We start from the raw sequence: 22,456 nt of genomic DNA, 5'->3' as shown, positions 1-22,456 counted from the left end.
AACACAGTATAAGATGTATCACTAATTAACAAAGTCTGCACTATCAAGGGCCATTTTAAAGTGCACAAGGCAGGTGGAAGCAATGTGGAGCCTGGCTCTGGTGTATTCTGTGTTCTGCCTAAAAATGCCCATTTTACTGTTGGACTCCTTGCATTCCTGTGAAATGTGTGGGGAGAACTCCACAAGAAAATGTGTTCAGAGAAGCTGATGAGCTGGAAGAAGAGTCACTCCTACTCAGAAGCATCAGGAAATGCTGAGATGCGAGCTTTATAAAATTTCAGTGGGACCAGGACAAGGATCCTACACACTGGTATCTGCTGTTGTATTTAGGTGTCTTTTAGGAATTTGGTGAGCCTGCATCATAGAGTACAATGCTGCAAGTACAGAGGTGGGTCAGGGATAAAAATTACTGCACTTATAAGGACCAGGAAGGATTGTTGCCTTTGCCTACTACAAACTAGATGAAAGTTTCAGCTGAAAGTGGTTTAGGGGGTTTACTTTGTGGTTTATCTGATCTGGTATTTGTGTTCTGACAGATGAGCACTTTAAAGAAGTCTATGGCCTCAGTCAGGCAAGATGCTGTGTTAGGTAAATACTTCAGCATGATCAGAAGAAACTGTTCATCCTGAAAGGACCTGTCTGCTTACAGGATATCCAGTAAATTCTGTCCTTTAGGCCTTTTAACCATAGCTGAGGGAGAAGCCCACTGGGGGCTCATAACTAAGACCTCATGTAGCAAAAGAGCCAGTTTTCATTCTTTCCACAGCTGTCACTGCCAAAGTCTTTGCTTTGCAGTAGAAGTGGAGAACATGGCCAGACATGGTGCCCATCTGTCTGAAATGTCTTAATTTGGAGAAAAGAATTCAAGTTTTCTTGATTCAAAAAAACCCTGCAACCAAGAGTTGGCACTTACAAGCAACCCTGTTTGATTAAAGTATTTTTGATTTGTGGTCTGGAATTTGGAGGTGTTTTCTGGTCAGTGTGGAAAAAGAATCTGAGATTCTGCATCTTGGTACCAGCTTATAGAGGGAGGAAAAGAAATGGAAGAGGAAGGAAAAGGAAATCCACAATAAAGATTTTCCTCTGCTCAGCTGTGATGTGCTACATTGAACAATGTTTCATGTTTGACACACACTTTAACCTGACACCAGTGCAGTGATAGTCTGAGTATTTTGTCCACTAGAGAAAGCTTTTATCTTGATTTGTTGCGTTATGTATTGCACATTTTATGATGTATCTGGATCAGCTGCCACGATTCCTAGACCTGGGAGTAGCCATCAAATTATCAGAGTCAGCCATCATGTCAGACAGAGATAGTGTCCCCTGACTCCTCCTCAGCCTCCTCAGCTGCGAATCGGGGCTGGGCAGAGCTTTTCTCAGACATGCTGAATGACAAATTTATTTTCCTGCTGTGACTAGTGAGATTGAATTCCTCTGTAAAATTTACAGTGTGACTTTCTAAACAAGCCACCCTCTTATTCTGCTCCTTTTGATTCTCTTCAAACTCACCAGGTTTGAAGCCAGGAGCAGTGGTGTGCCTAGTCTGCTCTGCTTGTATTGCTGGGAGTTGTTATCTGATGGAGCTGCTCCATACTGAACCCACAGGTTCCAGCCAACTAGACAGCTTTGATCTGAAGATATGAAAAAATAGGGAGATAATTCTGGTCATTGAGTGACTGCTCACAGCAGTGTTTACAAAATCCTATAACTGTTTTTGATTTTATGGCCTGTATTTTTATTTTCCTGCAAAAGAGGCAACAAAAAATCTGAAATATGCCCTTGCCCTTTGTCAGAAAAAGGATCTGTATATTTTTTAGGGCTGTGGTGTTTGTTGGCAGGTGGGACCCAACCCAGGTAGTTCTCAGGTAGCTGTACCTTGTCCCCTGCTCTGACACACCATCAGTTGTGTCACTGTCAATCCAGAGTGTGTCTGACCTGCAGCATGACCAAAGCTTCTCAGCAGAACTGTCCAGCCACTCTGCCTACCCCACTGAGAGTGTGGTTTGTTCATTCCTGGCATGTTAGCCAGTTGAGGGTGTGTACACTACTATGTCTGTGTGAAACTTAAACATTTATAGCCTATAACCTGATAATTTTCATGAAGTCATTTAATTGTAAGTAAAAAAAAAAAAGTCTATGATCTTTGATCTATTTGAGTACTGATGTTCCTATTTCAGTCTGAATTCCAAGTGTTGTTTAAATTCAGATGCTTATTAATTAATTGGCCTCAGCTGCCTAGTTATGTCAAAATATTAAAGCAGAATATTTCAGTATCTTTGAAACAAATGGGTTTTGTTTTTTTTTCCTAAAACTTCTTGTAGGCTGGTGTACAGAAACCAAGTTCTCATGTATGAGTAGTTTCTCATGATTGTTCATATAGAGAGCTAACTTTCCAAACCTGGAATTTATTTTCAGTGTTTGACACATCTTAGAAAAGTAGTAGTGATGAAGAAGAGTTTTGTTTACACTCTGCTTGGTAGTTCTGGAAATTTTTGACTATATTGTGACATGGAATCACTTACCAAACTTTGTAGGAGCTGAAGACCCTGAGCATTTAGGCTGCAGATCCTTCATCAGGCTGCCACAGGCTTCTGAGGAGTCAAATGAATGGGCAGGCATGAGACCTGGCTGAACTGGGTTGTAAACCAATCTAATTCAAACCCTCTCTATGAAATGTGCTGTCCCCAGTCTGAGATCAGTTTGTCAATGGGAAGCAGAGTCTTTTGAAGAGCTTTTCAAAAGCTGGTTCTATTATCACCAGCATTGCCACCAGAGAAACAAGTACTGTGCCATTTGTGTCCCAGGGCTCCAATAAAGACCAGTGACCCATTTTGCCAGGCTGGAGGCAGATCTGCTAGGGCACAGTCTGCCTCTTTCACAGCAACTTTGTTGTAGTTCATGTACAGTACCACAGATAATTGGGTCTCTAATCCATCTGTTAACTGCTCAAGTTCACATGACTTCACTTTATTCAGAAATTCTGTGACAAAATAGTCTGTTAGCTCATCTTGGATTCCCTTTATTCCCTGACACTGTATAGAGAAGGCTTCTTTTTTCTCTTCTTGCTGTTCCACTGCAAGTAATCATACAGTATGTGAAAGGAGATCTGCCCACAAAGTCCTCTGATTCTTATTCCCTTTCCCTGAAAAGGAACTCTGCAGCTGTAAACTCGGAAATGGCAGTTTCCTTGACATTTCTCTGGCAATATCTGCTTGGAAAGCTTGGGAAAAAAACATTCATGCAAGGTTTCCTTGTAGCTGGCATTATTGTTTTACTGAAAGAGAGCAGAGATGAAACAGAGTATGGACAAAACAGAGAGCGCTTGTTAGAAAACAAAACTTCAGCAGGGGAAAAATATTTTCATAATTCATTTGCTAATTAAGTGAAACTAGAAGTTGTTTGCCATTGATTTATAACAGCCTTTCAGAGTGAAAATCAGCTTTCTGTCTACAGTGTCTCTAAGAAGATTTTGCCATGATCTTGTAAATAAAATCATGATAATTTCACAGTAGTTGAGAAATAAGTCACAGGGAGTGTTTGCTGTTTGTCAGATTTTTATAGCTCTGGCCTGGCTTTCTTCAGCAAAGACTTTTTTGGAGCACCATATTTCAGTTTATTTTGCAGTGCAGTATTTGTGACCTCAGACACACCAGATTTTTGTGATCCCCTTAACTACCTTTTCCCTATTTGCATTTATATATGTCTCGCCTATGTACAAATCCAGAAAAAAATAACCTGAGTAGTGGCAGTGTGCACACTTCAAGAGATCCCCACTTTAAATATCTTCCCTCTGGGCCATATGGTTTAAAGATATCTCTGACTGTCCTCAGAGCTCATTTTCTTTAATCCTGGATTAGCCTTGTTGCCCTTCTTTACCTTTTCAAGTACTGCAAAGTCTTTCCCCCACCCCACAACCTCCACCCAATGCAGTAAGGAGAAAAGAGCATAATACTCAAAATGATTTAAATTTTGACCAAAGCAATTCATAATCTCAGACTATCCTCCCTGGATTTCTAAACCTGCATAAAATTTCATTGGCCTATGCAGGAAAATTATTTTTCTACAACATCTTGATATTTTTAGAAAGAAGATTACAATTGTGTCAGGGTCTTTAAGGTGTCTTCAGAAATCTCATCCGTATTGAATATTCTTGAATAAAAAATGAACTCATGTCCACTGGCCAGGTAGGAAAACAGTTGCATTTAATTTGGTAAAACAGACATTTATTAATTGTAATCAGTGCTCACTGGTTACATGTTGTAGAAGATGTAGGTGAAATGCTCAAAACCACTTGGGCATTTCCAAAGATGATAGTGAAGCAAGGTCTCTAACAGCAGAACAAGTGCTACTTGTTTGGGATCGAGGAAAAAAATTAATAATTATATACTAAAGGGACTTCAAATGGAAAAGCTGTGTTATATAATTCTTTGTCAATGTCTTATATATTAAATGGAATTTCTGAGTTTTTATATTCCCTTTTCTAATCTGGAATAGTAACGAGAAGATTAAAGATTGCTTTCATAAATCCTACTTCTTACACTGGCTTGAGAAATACCATTTAAAAAAAAATTCATCTTCTCTCTCCAAGTGCAGAATTGCTGAATGACACTCAAATATTAACAAGCAACACTTTCAAATTATGTGGCTCCAGCTTAATAATGAAGACTTTCAGATCATGAAAAATCACTGGTGAAACAGAAATTGCACTTTTTCAAAACCATCAAAATAACTTTGTCAGTTTGCAGTGATGGTGATGTCTTAAAGCTATTATTTTTTAATAGAAGATTGTAAACACCTGTCAGAATCCTTTGTATTGGTGGTTCCTTAGCAGTGAATGCTCTCTCAGAAACAACTATTATGCTCTTAAAAAAAGTAAGAAAACAAACAAACAAACAAACAAACAAACAAGCAAACAAACAAACAAACAAACAATTCCCTCTCCCTGAGAGCTAAAATAACTCTATTTAGACCAAATGGACCAGTCAAGGAAGAAAAAACACAGCACCAAAAATCAAATGCTCATATGTAACACACTGAACCTCTCTTCAAGTCTGCTGCTATCTCTGCGTATGAAAATACATTCAGTGTTTATAAATATTTTAATGTCTTGGCATGTTTACCCTGATTTTGGTAAGTATTACTTCATAAAATGAGTGGTTTCCTTGCTAACTCTTGCCTCTGTGCATTGGAACTTGCTGGACATGATTTTGTGCTGCTGCAGAGGAGAGCAAGGCTCCAAGGCGTAGGTAAGGGGCTGGAGAGATGTGCAAGGGAAGCTGGGTGAGATTTTGCACCCTTGCCACCAAACCAGCAGCCAGCATAGATGAGGCAGCGTTACAAGTTTAGAACAGCTGCCAACTAATGTTTGATCAGGGATAAAATATGCCGAGGTGACAACATCTTTCTCCCCTGCATTTCAGGGACTATCATTAAAAATGCAGCAAGGCTGGTACAGGCCCAGAAGGTCCTATGTTCTCTCAAGATACAAGGGAGAGAGACAAGTTCACAAGATGTCAAGAACAATATCCATTTGTGTTTACTATGCAAACCCGCTGAGTAACCTTTCTATTCATGTTTGTACTAAGGACCATTGAGAATTTAGGGGGAAGAAAGGGCTGCTCAGAATGAGAGGGGCGCGGCAGCTCTGGAGGAACAAACGTCTGCTTGGGAAGTGGAAAAACGCCACTGCGCTGCTAAATGGCTTCTCTGGGGGGGGGAAAAAAATAAAGAAGAAATGCAAGATTAAAAGATGCATACATTTATACAGAAAGCCAGCTAGAAAAGCTGCAGCACAGCTACAAGTCAGTGTCCGCAGCCCCTTCCCTCCTCCCCTTTTAATAATATATTGATGCAGGCAGCTTGCGCATGCCAAACAAATCCTGGCCATGAAAAGCCAGCTGTCGGAAGGAGGCTCATCAATCTGGCAGAGTGCACTCAGGTAGAACGCCTCTCGGGGAGCCTCCACGGCAGCCAGGGAAAGGGATGGCTCCGGAGCCTGGGCTCCTGAATGCTCACTAAAGAGCCTCTCCACCAGTTTACAGCAAAAGCACTTGTTTGGCAGCAGCAATGGCAATTTAATTCTCAGTGATATCATGGGAGGCTGCTGCAGATAATTGAACTAGAGGAAGTTTTGCTTTTAAAATGGCAGAGGCAGCCAGCAAAATCTTCTCAATCGATGCCTCTCTACTAATGCAGCAAGGAGACCAAATCCCAAGATGTCCAGTTTAGAATTCTTTGCTGCAGTTCTTTAGGAGGCATATTATCTATTGCTTCTCATGTTTCTCACAATGTCTCATCATTTCTTCTTCTCTGAATAGGAGGAAGAAGAGGAAATGCATTTATTTTTCTATTGCACCTATGAATTCCCCGTGGATGATGACTAGATAATACGGCTTTAGGAATGCTATTCAATATTATAAAGCAGCTACAAAAGACTCACAAAACACATTGAATTAGGAAACATATTTTGTAGTTTCGACTATGATCAAAGTCACTTGCTGTATCAATGCAGTACTGGTCTTCTTTCTCCTGAAGCTGATGGTGAAGACCCTATTTCTATAGACATTGCATGAATTAACTAGATATTTTCCCTAATTGTTTAATGTCCTAGAAATTGAATTCTGTGCTTTGGTTGTAACATCATAGAGGCTGTATTGGTGATTATGGTAAGAAAACTTGGTGCACATGGTGGGAGAACAACCTTTTAAGCCAATAACTAAAAATATGGAGATGACTTTCATTTTTAATAGACTGCTTAAAAATAACTTACTTTAAACATTTTCATATATTAAAAATAGTGTGGTTGGCTTTGTAAACCAGTTAGATAAAGACTGGAGGTTTTCATAAGTTTTCATATTTTCATTCAGTAAATAAAAAACCTGCAAAAGACCTAAGGCTGCTGTAGAGAAGTTGTGGGTGCCTCATCACTGGAAATGTTCAAGGCCAGACTGGATGGGGCTTTGTGCAACCTGGTGTGGTGGAAAATGTCCCTGCCCATGGCAGTGGGATTGTAACTAGATGATCTTTATGGTCCCTTCCAAACCAAACCATTCTATGAATACCCAGATGGAGCACGCCAGCGTGCATTTGGGTTTGTTAGAATGGTGTTCCAGATAGTGGCCAAACCTCTTAAACTACTTTGTGAGAGTGGCAGCCCCACAGTGTGTGAAGCCTGTGATATTGAGGGAAAAGGGAATCTCATCTTCTTACCCTTACATGAATACCTAAACCCCAATCACAGTCGGGTTGTGAAAGTTGCTAGACATCAGAAAAAAAGAAAACACTTCTCAGAGGTCACATTCCCTTACTGTAAGCACGTTTCTAAAGAACTTTGATATTATTATTATTAGAATTAGCGTAAAAACTATGAATTGACATCTAGTATATTCACACACACACATACATGTATACAATTACTTAATTGCAGCCTTATGCTACTTGAAAGACAGTATGCTGCACTGAAAAGAAAGTCTGAAACTTTAATACTATACCATCACTAGTACTTTTATTCCTCCAGGAGCCAGGAAAAGGTCAAGTAAACCTGCAAAATATTTTTCTTTTCACAAGGAGGGTTTCTCAGAATTTTTGCCAGGCCCTCACCTTAACTTTCTTCAGAAAGACATAATCTGATAGTACTACTACATTTAAAAAAGGAAAGAGAGGAAAAAAAAAGAAAATAAAGAAAGAAATTTTGAAAATCACAGTTGTAAATATCCTAAACCTGGTATTTTCCTGGATTAGTTATGGGGGGTAAACTACAGACATTGTCTTTATACTGTCATGTCTGAGAACATTAGAAATGAACTAAAAATGTCTGAGAAATGTGAAGCAGCAACAAATTATGTAAAAATTAAACTGAGATTTTTTTGTATGTAAAGGTTATCAATTCTTGTAAGATTTTTCACAAGTGTTTGCTGCAAGCCTCATCTCCTAAACCATCTTGATAGTGCCAGAATCTAAGCATGCATGCATCCATAAAAATGCAAGCATTAAATTTTTTTTTTGTCATGGAGGAAAAAACCTCCAACACCTGAACATGTCACATGAAGGCATCACAGAGTTGAAAACTAATACAGAAAGGCAAACTGAAGAATGGTGTCGTATGTGTGTTCATATTTACACCTTATATTAGCAACTCATTGAATTTAGGATGCCTTGAGTGTTAGTAAGTTGAAAGGGATGGCACAACATTGTCCATTGCCAGTTAGTTCAGTGTCCCTCTTGTTATTGCTGCTCCTGGCTCACATCCAGAGCAGTCATTTTATTCTGACTTCTTAGCACCAACTTGACCTGCTCTAACACCACCTCTAATGATTCAATGCTGCTGAGAAAGTTTTCCTTCAGCCATGTGACAGGTGATTAGCATTTGAGCCATCAGCACCAATGTCGGGATGTCTTCACTTGAACGGGTCTCTCTCACCTGCCCTGAACTTCCCTCGCTGACAAACACCAGCTGTATTTGGCATTGGTGCTGTGTTGGCTCTGGCACCCACACAGCCAGAGGTGAAGGGGTTACACAGTGCAGGTCTGCTCAGCAGGTCTGTAGCACATCAGCAGCCCCGCTGCTTTTGCTGGGGAAAAGCCCCTTTGGTGGAGGAAACCAGTCCAGCACTCCAGAGGGGTCCAGCCCAGCCGTGTGCTGCAGCTGACAACACAGGAGAATCCCACTGAGGTCAGCAGGAGCAGGGGAAAATTTCCAGATATTTTTTCCAGATATTATCAGAAATATGTGTGATGCTCTGAGGTCTGGCAAAATTCAGAAACGGATTATCCAACGTTTTGTTTCTATCATTCGTCACTGTTTTATTTTTTATCTACAACTTTCAAGTGGACTGTGATTTTAATTAGCTTGTGCTAGAGTAGTATGTTGGAGAAGTTGGAGTTTCTTGAAAGGGAAGCCTTCTCATCATGTAGGGTTTTCAATGCTTACTTGTCTCTACTAATTAGAAGTGCTTATAAATTAATTATAAGCTTGCTTTACAAACCAGTAGGAAAACAACTGTGTGCTATGCTGGATATGATTAAGATATAAGAACAAAGAATTCAAGAGAAAACACAGTATTTTTATTGACTGACCCATCTTTTAACCTTTTCCTTTTGAAATTCATTTTTTCTTTATAAAAAGTCCTCCTGCTCTTTGTTGAAGATGTAAGCTTTATTCGTAAATGGATTTTTGACTACTTTAAGTCAACATTGCAATGAAAGCCTAAAATAAATTAAAAAAAAAAGAAGAAGAGGAAAATGTACATTATAATATGCAAAAACAAACATCCTTTACTTCTGACACAGAGAAGCAAATAAAATCCCAGTCTGTATATAGCTCAGGAAGAAGTGTAACTCTCCCTGGAAACCATTCCTCCATGACTCTATGGGACAGAAACAGTTATAACCTATTGTATAGGATTTGACCCTTTTCCATCCCCCCCTCATTGTGTCTCTACTTATCTGTGGGAGTCCAGAGTATTCCTCTGGCTTCCCTGGAAGGTTTAAGACCCCCCTGGCGGGGTCCCCAAAGACCCTGAAATGAGACCCAGGTGTCTCGGGGGCTGGATTTGGCTCCTTGGAGCAGTTTGCCAACATTGAGAGAAGAAATGCAAGCCACAAAAGTAAATGGAGTGTAAATTAGACTGTTAGAATGTAGAATTAGCAGATTTCTAGAATGTTTGTGATAAGGGACACGTGGCCAAGATGGAGAATTGGGGGAGTGGATATTCTTCCTCCTTCTTCTCCGTGTCATCCATGCTGGGTGACACGCTGGCACTTTTAGATTGGACAAGAACAGATCTGGACCATGTAACAAGATTGTATTGTATTGGGGGTCATTTGTAAATACCTAGTACGTAGTTTAGACTATAAAAGATAAGTCCTGCCTCTGCCAGGGGGATTCTGCCATGGACGTCTGGCGAGCAGACTGCTGTTCGCTGGACAAAGCATTCCTGAGATAAGCAACAATAAACAACCATGAAAACCTCTAAGAACAGCCTCCTGCAGTCTCTCATCGGCGGGCATTGGAAAGAGCTGGGTTCCAAACCACCTGCATGTCCACCAGAGGTGATCTCAGCTCTGAGGAGACACCTCAGGATGTGACATTTGGCGTCCCTGGGTGGGCTGCAGCCTACAAAGGTGGGTGCGGACCCCTGGACCCTGAAAACCCAGCTCGAGAAGATGCACACAGCTGGAGGAGACCCCCTCAGGCAGAGACATTTGACCACCTGGCTGGTCCTTGTAGCCTGCAAAGGCAGGTACAGACCTCCAGAAGACCGAGCTTCAGAAGAGGCACGCCGTTGAAAAGGATTGCGGAGGAGATTTCTGGCCCTCTGCCAAGAAAAGCCAGGTCCAGACGCGAGTCGGAGAGGAGGTGTCCCGGGAGCCTCGCTCCTGTGCACTGCTGGTCAGTTTCAGGAACCTCCGAATCGATTTTGGACAAATTGCTTTTGGGTAAGACGGTTCAGATTCAGATACATCATAGGAACAATATAGGCAGAACTCTCAGCCAGGAACAGCTCACTTTACTATCCATTTTGAAAGTTTTAGCTTTTGTTCATCCTGTCTCTGTCACAGAGAAGGAATTCTGAGATTTGCTTGTGTGGGTGAAGCTTCATTACCCACAGGCAGAAACAAATGTACTATTTATAGCAGGATTCTGGCAAAAAGTTAATTGTAATTGATATAAGTCTGTAACTCTGAAAGATAAGGGAGTGAAGGACTCCCGAAAGTGTAGCTTTATCCAGTCTCTCCTTGGCAGAAAGCAATTAAAGTCCCTCGGAGACTGGGGAAGGATTCTCACCTAGCTATGAGCTGGGGGAGGGAAGTTTATGGCTGCCGTGCCAGCAGCAGCGGGTTCAGCAAAGGATTTTTTAACGGTAGCACAAGTTATGTTAGAGGCATTGTCTGCTGAAAAAATAAAGGTTTCTAGTCCTCTGAAGGCCATAGAGGGTCTCTCAGGACTTGAAAAGGGAAATCCAGCCAGCAGCTGGTGTCTACACAAACTGTCTGCCAGCAGCAGACCAGTTCGTCTTCGGACATCCTAGATTCCTCAGATTCACCCAAATTCCTACAATTACCCGAACCTACCCCTAAATCGGGAAAACTCAGAATGGAGGTTTTTCCAAAGAATTTTGACGATTTAGACTTTTGTTTTTTCAATCCCTCAAAAATGACCTCACCACCAGCAGGGAGGCAATTGCATTCTACCCCGGGAGCGGTGGGGGGATCAAGGGAGGGAGATGAAATGGGACACACGATACCTTATACTTCTACAATGCTAGAACAGACAATTCGTGGTGCTGCGGGAATACACAGAGTAACTGCAACGCCATCGGGATTTCAGATCAGGGACACTTTTACCGGCTTTGTCACCACTTTCGCGGAGAGGGACGCCACAGATCTCGGAAAGCGGGGCGGGGGGGACAGGAACGCGCGCAGTGGCGGGGGGTGGAGATATGAGTATAGAAACCGCAGCGCGATTCATTGTCCGCGGAAAAACCCCGTTGGTCAGTGGCGCCTCATGGGGAACCCAGGCGGAGCGACCCCCAGGGGCGGCGGGATCGGTCCCTGACGCGGCGGGCGGGGGAATTTCTCGCGGGCGGGGGGAGGTGGCTCCGGGCGGGGTCGGCGCGGCGAGATTCGCGGGGGTGGCGCTGCCCATGCCGGGGACGGGCTGGGTCTCGGCTGCCGGCACAGGAGCGGCGGCGGGGCCAGCCACGTCCGGGGGGGGGCGGGTCACACCCGGGAGGGGAATCAGTTCAGCCCGACCCGGGAGCAGCCAGCGACGCATGCGTGGTTCGACCTAAGCGTAGGGAACACATGCAGGCGCAGCGCCTGGAGATGCCAACATCCCCGAACACGGAAGTGACAGGAACAGAACAGGGACACTCAAATGTAGACAGGCATCACAGCATGCGAGCCCAAAAACCAAAATTTAGTTCACAGAGCAGTGATTCCAGCGTGGCAGGGCCAGAAATGAGTCACCACAGGGCAGAGCCGGCCCGTGCCGGACGGAGGCAGGGTGGACGGGGTGCAGCAGCAGCGGCCCCGGCCTCGAGCAGGAAGCGCGCGGCAAACACAAAACCCAGAAATGTCAGCGATGCAGGGAAAACTGTTTCAGGGAAAGACAGATTCAAAAAGGGGAAAAATTCATGCTTTGTAAAGTCAAAAGAGAAAAATTTAACAACTTTTAAGCAATTGCAGGCAGCTGCCCGAACGGAGCTGATTCAAAGAAAACCCAGGCACAGCAGCGTGAGGTCCCCAGCCGGGGCTCACAGAGAGGAGGGGGGAGCACCGCTGCCCCGCTCCCAAAAAAGGGCTCCGACAGTACCCCCGCTGCTCTCCCCTGCCCTGCACGGGTCAAGTGCTGCTGAGGGGAGGAGGAATGGGGGATGGAGAGACACCAAGAGCTGTTTTTATCTATATTGTGGAGAACAAGCAGAACGAGGGAAATTGATAAGAAACTCAGTTTTATTTTCAGTTCTTGTATGTTAAACTAAGGTGTTTGTTTTTGTATTGTTAAAAAGATGCTGAAATTTTAAGAGTGATGAAGGTATTTTAATAGTATTAGGTATTTTAATAATTGAAGGTATAATAAGGTATTTTGTATTTTATTTGAATACATATCATCTATATTTAGTGATTTGTTATTTCTCAGATATGAGTGTACGTTTATTTAAATGTCAACATTGAGTTTTATTTTTCCTATAGTTAATTGTTTCAAAGAAACCAGTTTCTAAGTATTTGCAATACTGTCAATATAAATCAATAGATTTCTAATTCTTGTAAGAAGCTTGCAGATTTATGTTTTGCAGATTTATGAATATTTTAGTTTTCCCTTCAAATCAAATTGCAATGGATTTCTAGTCTACATTTTTAAAATTATCAATGAAATGTTGTGTGAACACAAATCAAGACCACTTCTAGGATCATCATTTGAATTGTAAAACTTAATTTAAATCAAAATTCTTTTCACATATATTGGAAAAGCAGTATTTATCTATCAGTTCAATTTTTAAGATTTAAATATAATTTCTATATTTAATTTTAAAAACACTGTAATAAGATTGTATGAATTCTGTATCACAGAATGATTTTATTTTCTGTTTCATTGTTTAATTTGAACTCTGTCAGCATTTTAAGTAAGTTTTGGAAAGTCTCCAGGTGTATTCTTGAATCAAATGTGTAATTAGTTAAGTTGTGAACTTAATGGTTTTTTGTCTTTCTTTTATTAATTCTCTCTTTTATTTTGGCAGGTCTTTTGTGACCTGACCCTGTGTAAGTTTTGAATATTTTGCAGAATTTCAGAAAATTACTTGAGCTCCATTCTCAGAATGAATTTCTAGTGTTATGGTTTTTTCTGAGTTGCTATCACAGAAGCATTGCAGCAGCTTGCCATGTTCAAAGCATTTTACCCTAAAGAAGAATTTTAGAGAAAATGAGTTGCTAAAGGAATTTGATTTCTTCTTCACCTTGAAATATTTTGTATTGTAGTTTTGTTGTTAAGAGTTGTGAGTTTTTTTCTTTCTTTAATAAGAAGATGTCAGGGACTTCTCTTCCAATTAGAGTTTAGGCTCTGGCCAAGCCTTGATTCTAACTGAAAGAGAAAAATGTGTAAACCCAGGAGTTTTCTGCATCAAAATAATATTCCAGTCGTTTGGATTGGCAATTTGACCTTGTCAGTATAACAGCTGAAGCTAACCTTGAAGTGAATTTGGTGTTCATTTTCCGGAGATGACCATCTGATTCCTCATTGAATCGAGGTTTGTCAGCTGTTTGCAGACCCTGAGGTGAAGACACAGTTTTTTAAGAGGTGATGACACAGTTTTTAAAAATTGATGATTATCTAATCTTGTAAATGTATGTTTGATGTTTAAGGTATTGATAATTGCTGTATTGTGTTTTAACTTCAGAAGATTTAAACTTTGTGTTTGTTTTTTGTTAGAAAATAGTTGAAGGAAAATTCTCCAGTTTTGATCAAAAATCTAGAAACAAAGAAAAATTGAAAAGCTTTCAAAATAAGTATTTGGGGGAAGGGTTCTGCTTGTGTCTCCACAGAGAGAGGACAAAGATGAATGCCAATGAGATACGTGAGGCAATGTCCAGCCAAGATGCGGGCAGATGCCAGCCCTGGAAGTGAAGGGGCAAGCTCACAGATTGAATCAGAAACAAAGATGATGAACTTCTCTCCAGACACCTGACTTGAAAAACTGGTAAACCTCTTTAGATGGGTCAGTGGGCCTTGAAAAAGAAGAAATTCAGTGCTTTGAAGAATTTAGTCAAGATGATGATTTGCTCATTGCGGCATCCATGCAACAGAAGCTGCAAAAAGTTCATGACTGTCTGATCACAAAAGTGAAAAAGGCTGGATTGGAAATTAGCACTTCAAGATTTGTGAAATTGCACACTGGAATTTTTCATGTTTGTTACTCTGAAGAAGACCTCTGGTTCATGGAGATTGCTTCATGATCTCAGAAAGCTGAATGAGACTGTAAAGCCTCAGAAAATAGAAATCAGCTCAAAAATCAACAATTTGCAAGATCTACAGCAATTTTTTGGAGGGATGGACTGGATGAGACCGATTTTGGGGATCACAGGAGAAGACCTTTCATTTTGTTTGATTTTCTGAAAGGAACAGCGATATCAAATTTTCTAAAACTCTCACACCAAAAGCACGAAGAGCTTTGGAAAAGGTTGCAGGAATTTTATAGCAGAAACAAGCACATCGTTATTTAGATTCATTGCCTTTTTGTTTAGTGGTGTTGGGAGAAGGAACACAGTCATATGGTTTAATTTTTTAATGGGATGAGTCTTAAAGGGACCAACTTTTAATTATAGAGTGGATTTTTCTATCTTACCAATCCCCGAAGACAATTTTTACAGATTTAAAAATAATAGATCATAATAAAGGGAAAAACAAGGCTGATGACAATGACAGGCAGAGATTTTTTATAATGCATTTACCCATGAAAAAGCAGTGTTTTGATTTGGCACACCAAAATCACTGGATTTGGCAATTGTATTGTTAGATTATACAGGTATTTATACAATTCACTATCTGAGTCACAGGTTGTTGAAAGCAAAATTAAAGTTCAGAGAAAAATCAAAAATGAGTGAGGAACCATTGGACGAGATCATAGTGTTCACTGATGGTTCAGGGAAAACTCACAAATCAGTAATTATATATCAGAATTAAATTATAGGAAAATAAGAATTGGATGTGGAAACAGTGCAAAATTCACCACAAATTGTGAAATTGGCAGCAATGGTCAGAGTTTTTGAATTGTTCTAGCAACCCCTTGATTTAATCAAAGATTCGGTGCATGTGAAAAACATAGTTAAAAGATTGGAAGGGTCACTTTTGAAGAAAACAAGCAATGACATTCTATATTCGTATTTATCATGTATGAAAACATTGCAGAAAAACAGGACACATAAATATTCTATTACACATATTAAAGCTCATCATTCCCAGAATTTTGGTAGAGGGAATGCATGGACAGATGGATTGACCATGTCTTTTGCAAACCTTGCCACATATTTTTAAGCAGGTAAAATTAAGCCATGCATTTTTCATCAAAATACACAAGCATTGATTGAATTTTTTCACATTTTAAAAAAGCCAAGCAAAAGAAATTACTTAGTCCTGTCGGGATTGTCAAATGATATAGTCGCCAGTTTTTATGGGAGCAGTCAACCCTAGGGGACTGCAAGGTCTTCAACTGTAGCAGACGGACGTGACAAAATACTCATTTTTTGGAAAACTGAAAAAACATTTATATTCAAGTTGACATCATTTTATGAACAATTTTAGAGAAAAAAAAGGGGGGGGAGACAGAAGCTATGCCTCACATGTGATTGAACAAAAGTTTTATTATGTATTAAACTTCTTAAATAGTTCTTTTTTAGAGTGAACTCCACCAATTATAAGATATTTTACAAATGATACAAGAGCAAAGCTAAAAGAAAATCCTTTGGTTTTGATCAGAAATTTAGAAACAGGTAAAAACTGAAGGGCCTTTCAAACTAATCATGTAGGGAGGAGATTGTGCTTGTGTTTTCACAGATAAAGGATTGAGATGGATTCCTACAAAATGCATGAAACCATATTGGGCCCAAACGCAAGCAGAAGCCAATCGTGGAAGTGAGGAAAATAGTTCGCAGACAAAATTGAAGACAAAGGATGTGAACTCATTTTCAGACAAGACATAAAAGACTTAAGGACTGACAGTGAAACATGTTTGTTTAAATGTTGTTGTATCTTATCTTTTTATCAATTATGTTAGATAACAAAGCAGATTTATCAGTGATGCAGACAAGGGAGAAGGTTTGGAGAAATTTAGCAGAGACAGCGGGGTTGGACACAATTTGTTTGGGACATTCCAGGCCAGGAAGGCCATTTTCAATATGTCTGGTGGGATTGCCAGTGAGAGAATGGCCCATTCCAGAGGGCATCCCTTCATGGGTGATGCGAGTTGTGACAGCTCCTGTGGACGGATGGCATGTGTGGGTTCAATTTCTCCCTGTGGCCTTTTTCGAACCAGAAGAATTAGAAATGTTTTGCTTCAACAAGAATGGACTTCTGCATTGTATTTAATGTTTCAGGAGTGACAAAGAACCAAACAATGAATGTTACTCTGAAACAGGATGTATATAATAATTGTATTATAGTCTCAAACAAACCATCCTTCCAAGTTTTAGCACAGTTACTGCTGGGAGCGTTTTTTGTTTGTAGGGACAAAATTTGGGCTGCTATCCCTGCCTGCATGAACTTGTCTGATCATTCAAAATCAACTCAGAAGAACATAAGACAGTTGCAAAAAGGTGTGGCAAAGCTTGAAAAAGTTACTAGATCGAGGATGGATGGTCTGTTTGACATTTTTGATCTTTTACCTTTGTAAAAAGAAATTTTGAAAGTAGAATTTTATATATTAGTGGGGCTTGTAATTCTTCTCGTCATTTTGCCATGCATCATTCAGTGCATTTGTCATGCCATGAAGAAAGCTGTAAAAGAGATGTTTTTGGTGCAAACAGAGGGGGGAGATGTGGGAGTCCAGAGTATTCCTCTGGCTTCCCTGGAAGGTTTAAGACCCCCCTGGCGGGGTCCCCAAAGACCCTGAAATGAGACCCAGGTGTCTCGGGGGCTGGATTTGGCTCCTTGGAGCAGTTTGCCAACATTGAGAGAAGAAATGCAAGCCACAAAAGTAAATGGAGTGTAAATTAGACTGTTAGAATGTAGAATTAGCAGATTTCTAGAATGTTTGTGATAAGGGACACGTGGCCAAGATGGAGAATTGGGGGAGTGGATATTCTTCCTCCTTCTTCTCCGTGTCATCCATGCTGGGTGACACGCTGGCACTTTTAGATTGGACAAGAACAGATCTGGACCATGTAACAAGATTGTATTGTATTGGGGGTCATTTGTAAATACCTAGTACGTAGTTTAGACTATAAAAGATAAGTCCTGCCTCTGCCAGGGGGATTCTGCCATGGACGTCTGGCGAGCAGACTGCTGTTCGCTGGACAAAGCATTCCTGAGATAAGCAACAATAAACAACCATGAAAACCTCTAAGAACAGCCTCCTGCAGTCTCTCATCGGCGGGCATTGGAAAGAGCTGGGTTCCAAACCACCTGCATGTCCACCAGAGGTGATCTCAGCTCTGAGGAGACACCTCAGGATGTGACACTTATCTCTCATACACCTGGAACTGTAATACTGATGGTTTTGTATTAATTTATCAATTCATCTTCATTTATGTACTTGAAGGGTGGAGAACCTAGCATGCACTTGAAATTCTTCCTTCTCTTAATATATGCTTAGTAGTCCTACCTCAGTTGCAAATAAAATCATACAAAAAGGCATGACAGAAGAAAAAGATTAGAATATGAAATGAAAAAAAAATATATAAGGAAGTCTATAATGTGTGTAACCTTGCTGCTTTATTGAGATTTTCTCTCATAAAACCAGGAGTGTGGGATAAGAAAGTGAAAATGAAAAATAGCTGGTTGTAGTAAGATGAATTCTCAGTATTTTGTCATCTATTTCTGTTTAGTTTTTTGTTTTTCACTGCTGTTCAAGAATTTTTATAAAAAGGTAAAAATAAAAGCAAAAGAACTCTATGGGTTTCTGCTTCATTATGGCACCTGCTTTCTTGTTTATGACACTGACTGCTCAATGTTTTTAAAGCATCCCCTCCATCACTGAACTAGTCTGAAAAGTTGTTCAGACTCTTCTGCACACCTTTTCTTTCTCTGTAGTGTTTTGCTGAGTTCTCCATCTGATTCTTATCTTGTCACCTAACCTAGAGACCTTCTGTGTCAAAGGACACCAGCTCTCTGATGCTGCCTGAATCTGTTTTTCCTGAACCTGAATGCACAATGACCCAGCCCAGTGAACTGAGCCAGGGCACAGCAAATCTGGTGTACTGCTGACCTGCTTGGTGAAAAGCATCCATCTGACTGCTCAGCTTCCCTGTATTCTGAGAATGTCAACAAAAACACATATTCCTGATGTCTACTCTCCTTCTTCTCTTTTGGGACTTTGTGTATTTTGTCACATTTAGGACTGAATGACAGAAATAACCTTTTCCTCCCACTAAGAAGGATAGCTTGACACAGAAAATTGACCTGGAGTCTTCTGTCTGAAGAAAGAACTTTTTGATGAAAAAGGGGAAGTTGGAAAATACTTTGTGCCTTTTATTTAAGTTTGTATGTTATTTTAAGTTATGTGTATTTAAGTTTTCTATACACAGATCACATCACACACCTATGGCAGTCTAATCCTGTCACTTATTGAGATGAAACAAACCCACAAATACTCAACTCTTGCTCACTGAGTTGTGAGGCACAGTCATAATGCAATGCTTGCTTCTGCCACGACCATTCCTCCTCCTCAGATGGTTACACATTCAGTACTTTTTATTGCTTGTAAGTTGTATATCTGCTTCCAGTTCCTCTTCAAAGACCTAGTGATCAGTAGTGTTATTTTTCTTTATTTTCAGACATTGCAGTGGTGTTTTGTTCTAATTCCTTCATGGCTGTTTTAAGCTGTTCCTGAATATTGCCTGCTTCATCATTGTTTTCACTACTTTATGTTTAAGGAATGAACTTGAGCTGACTTAATCTGTCTCTTAGGGAAAGAACCTTCTTTGAATTTTCTTCTGAAATCAACATGAACACTGTTGGTATTTTCAGAGGTGATTGGAAAAGAAAGTGGTGACTTTTATTCCTGTCACTTTAAAGACCTTTTCTGTATCAGCTTATTAATTATTATTTTTCCATAAGTTTCTATGATCTAGGTAGTGACTGAAGTCTAATATGACCTGTGTGAATTTAATATAGACTACTTTTTAATTAAGAATCATTAGTCTACTATGTTAGTTGTTAGCATGATGATGCTTTGAACACATTCTTCCAACACTGTCTGTTTCCTTCAGGAGTGTCATAAAAAGGCATTATTTAAGCCAAGAGAATTTATGTTTACCTTTTGGTTTTTGTAGTTTTTCAGGAAAAAAATTATTTGGCACTTTTTCTTGCTCTTACTGTCATCTGAGGCAGAGTATAGAGTTAATTTACTTTGTCCCAGTGCTTAATTTTTAATTTCTTCTGTTTCTGAGTGATTCATAATGTGTATCTACAGGGGAACAGTACTTTAGTATACCTTATGCCCAATGAAGAGTGCATTATTTATAATATATTATAAATAATATTATTTTAAATAATAATTATTGAAAAATACTCCCACTTTCTTTCTTTGGGATCTTACTTTTAAAACATTGTTCTCTTCTCACATATTAACTGCAGCAGAATCATAACTGCAAGAACCACAAAAAGAAAAGTAAAAAAACCCCAAGTACATTGTAGCTTCAGAGTTTCACTTAGGGACATGATAGGGATGGGAAGATTTGTCAATTTTGAGTGTTTAGCTTTTGCAATATTAAGAGGAGCAAGTATGATTACTAGTTGTGCTTAATGTTCCTGTGCATATCTATAAATGCATATTCACTCTCATTGTGTTTCTATTTGGACATCAGACACTTTTACCCATGAATTCCAACTATAACATTCTTTCTCCACTTCTTTCTAATTATGAGGTTCAACAAAAGAGAATTACTCTTGTAATTCTACTCCGGATTTATAATTTCAGAAAACCCTAGGTGCAAACCTACATTCCAAATATCCTCATTTAAAAATTGACTGCTGTAATTATGTGATCATTTCATTCCAAATCTGCAGGGGACAGTAACTCAATAGAAAGCATGAAAAAATTAATGAGAAGCTTAATTATAATAATATCATTAAATCCTAATAAGAGAAAAAGTTTAACTCCTTTTAACTTGGACATCTAATATATTTTTTTTGCTGCATGACAATGATATTTTCTCAGATTCTAGAGAAACTAATAATGTAATGACAAAGGCTGGATAATTTTAATTTTTCTTCTCCTTCTTTTCACTTTCTTGTATATATAAATAAAAAGCAAAAAAAAAAAATTGTTTTCATTGTAAATGTATGTGGACAAGATCTAATACCATTTAATTCATATCAACCATACATCTTTTCCATCAATATTTAGCACTTCACCAGAAAATTTTAGCAACCATTGCATAATTTTTCACAGAAACATACTTTCTCTTTCACAGTTCTGGCTCTAAATACCTTAATTCATAGTGGCTGAAGACAGGATCTTTGAGGTGCTTAGCCTTCTACTTTAAAGAGCAACATACAAATGATAACAGCCAAACTTCAGTTACCATGGCTACAGAATGGTGGTTGCATTCATGCATTATTAATATTTAGCAGATATCAGAATTTCCCCATTTTTTCCCATTTACAATCCAGATACTTTACAGAAGTTATTTATAAAGAGCACAACATTCCTGAACACACAGCCCTGCTGGTGACAAATGTTTAAACGTGGAGTGCATTAGTGTGGCATCAGACATTGTCAATAATGCATGCTTACCACCATTTAATTATTTTGAAAACATCTGTTGAAGTAAAATATGTTCCAGAGGGGAATAAGGAAGTCAAGTGCATTAGTGACTGTGTTAACCACATTTCACTCTGTAACACAGAAAACCCTAAAGGGAAGACCAGGATTCAAGGACATCAGGAGAATATTAAAATTCATCTTCACTTTTAGTCTTTGTAGCTAAAGAAGTGGCTTAGATAAATCTTTTGCTTAGAGTTGGCTTTCCAAGAATTTTTAAAATAGGACTAAGATATAGAATCAGAACATGTAGTGGAAACATTTTTTTTTCCATAGCACACCTGAATGTATGCCATTTATCTTCTGAGAGATCCTAAATAATTACTGATGTAGTGTGATACCATTTTACTAGTGAAGATTACTTTACTCTTAGCTCAGAATAAGGAACAAATTCTCCCAGTGCTGGTGTCAGAGCCTGATGACAATAACTTTATGTATGACTGCTTAATAACTACCCAACTACTAATATTTCATCTTTTCAGCATCTTTCACAGATTGCTTAAGGAGGAAATGCAGGATGCTTATTGGGATGCTGTCTGACATATTCTACTGGAGCAATTCTCTCATTGTACTCTTTTTGAGAACAGCATTGTGTTCTTAAATCACATCATCATCAAGTTAACTTAGCAGGTCATAGCTAATAGTGCAAGGACCTAAGAGATTTGTAGCCAAGGTGTGCAGATATGCATATGCCACAGGAAGTATGAGGCAACACTCTTAAATTAGATGGTTGTGGATTCAGAAATGGACAGTGTGTTTCTCCAAATTCTACACAGAGAGGAAGGAACCAAATAATTAACAGCATGTCATACTCAGTAGTTAAAGCTTCATGGAAATCCACAAGCCTGGTCAGTGGAGATAGCCTGAAGCCCCCAAAGAACAATGCAGAAGGTTCAAGCAAGGTGCTCACCAGGGGTCTGACAGCAGCACCCAGCAGGGAGCAGTCAATGCTGATCTGAAGGGATCTGCATGTGGCTGAAAATGCTACCAAAGGGGAAAATGAAGTTGCACTAAAACAGCAATGAGGCACAGCTTTGTGAAGAACAGGTGATACCTTGATCATGCAGAGAAACCTCCGGTGTGGGAGGATGTATGAAGCTTCAGAGAGAAGGAAAAGTGTTGAAGTGAGCAAAGAAGAAGACAGCAGCAGAAGGCACCAGAGGCTGCAGCCTGGTGTATTCCTGAGGTGGCAGAATGAGGCAGAGTCCAGTCTGCAGTAATGAACACAGTCTTTGGCTCCCCTGGCTCATGGAGAACAGGCTGGACTCAGTTTTCCAGCAGGTTGTGCCCACTTAAGATGTAATTAATTTTCAGAAGGGTAAACATGTCTATCTATTGACTGTAGGGGAAGCAAGGTTGATGAAATTCCTAACTGAGACCCAGTCATTAAACATTCAAATTTTGGTGACAGGAATACAGGCTGGGAGTATATGGGGTTAATGGTCCTATATCTTTATCTCAGCAGGCAGCCAGTACTA

The sequence above is a fragment of the Oenanthe melanoleuca genome, chromosome 2 (genome assembly GCF_029582105.1).
Source record: "Oenanthe melanoleuca isolate GR-GAL-2019-014 chromosome 2, OMel1.0, whole genome shotgun sequence".
Taxonomy (NCBI): Eukaryota; Metazoa; Chordata; class Aves; order Passeriformes; family Muscicapidae; genus Oenanthe; species Oenanthe melanoleuca.
The sequence above is the reverse complement of the archived record's forward strand: the minus strand, read 5'-3'. Positions refer to the sequence as shown.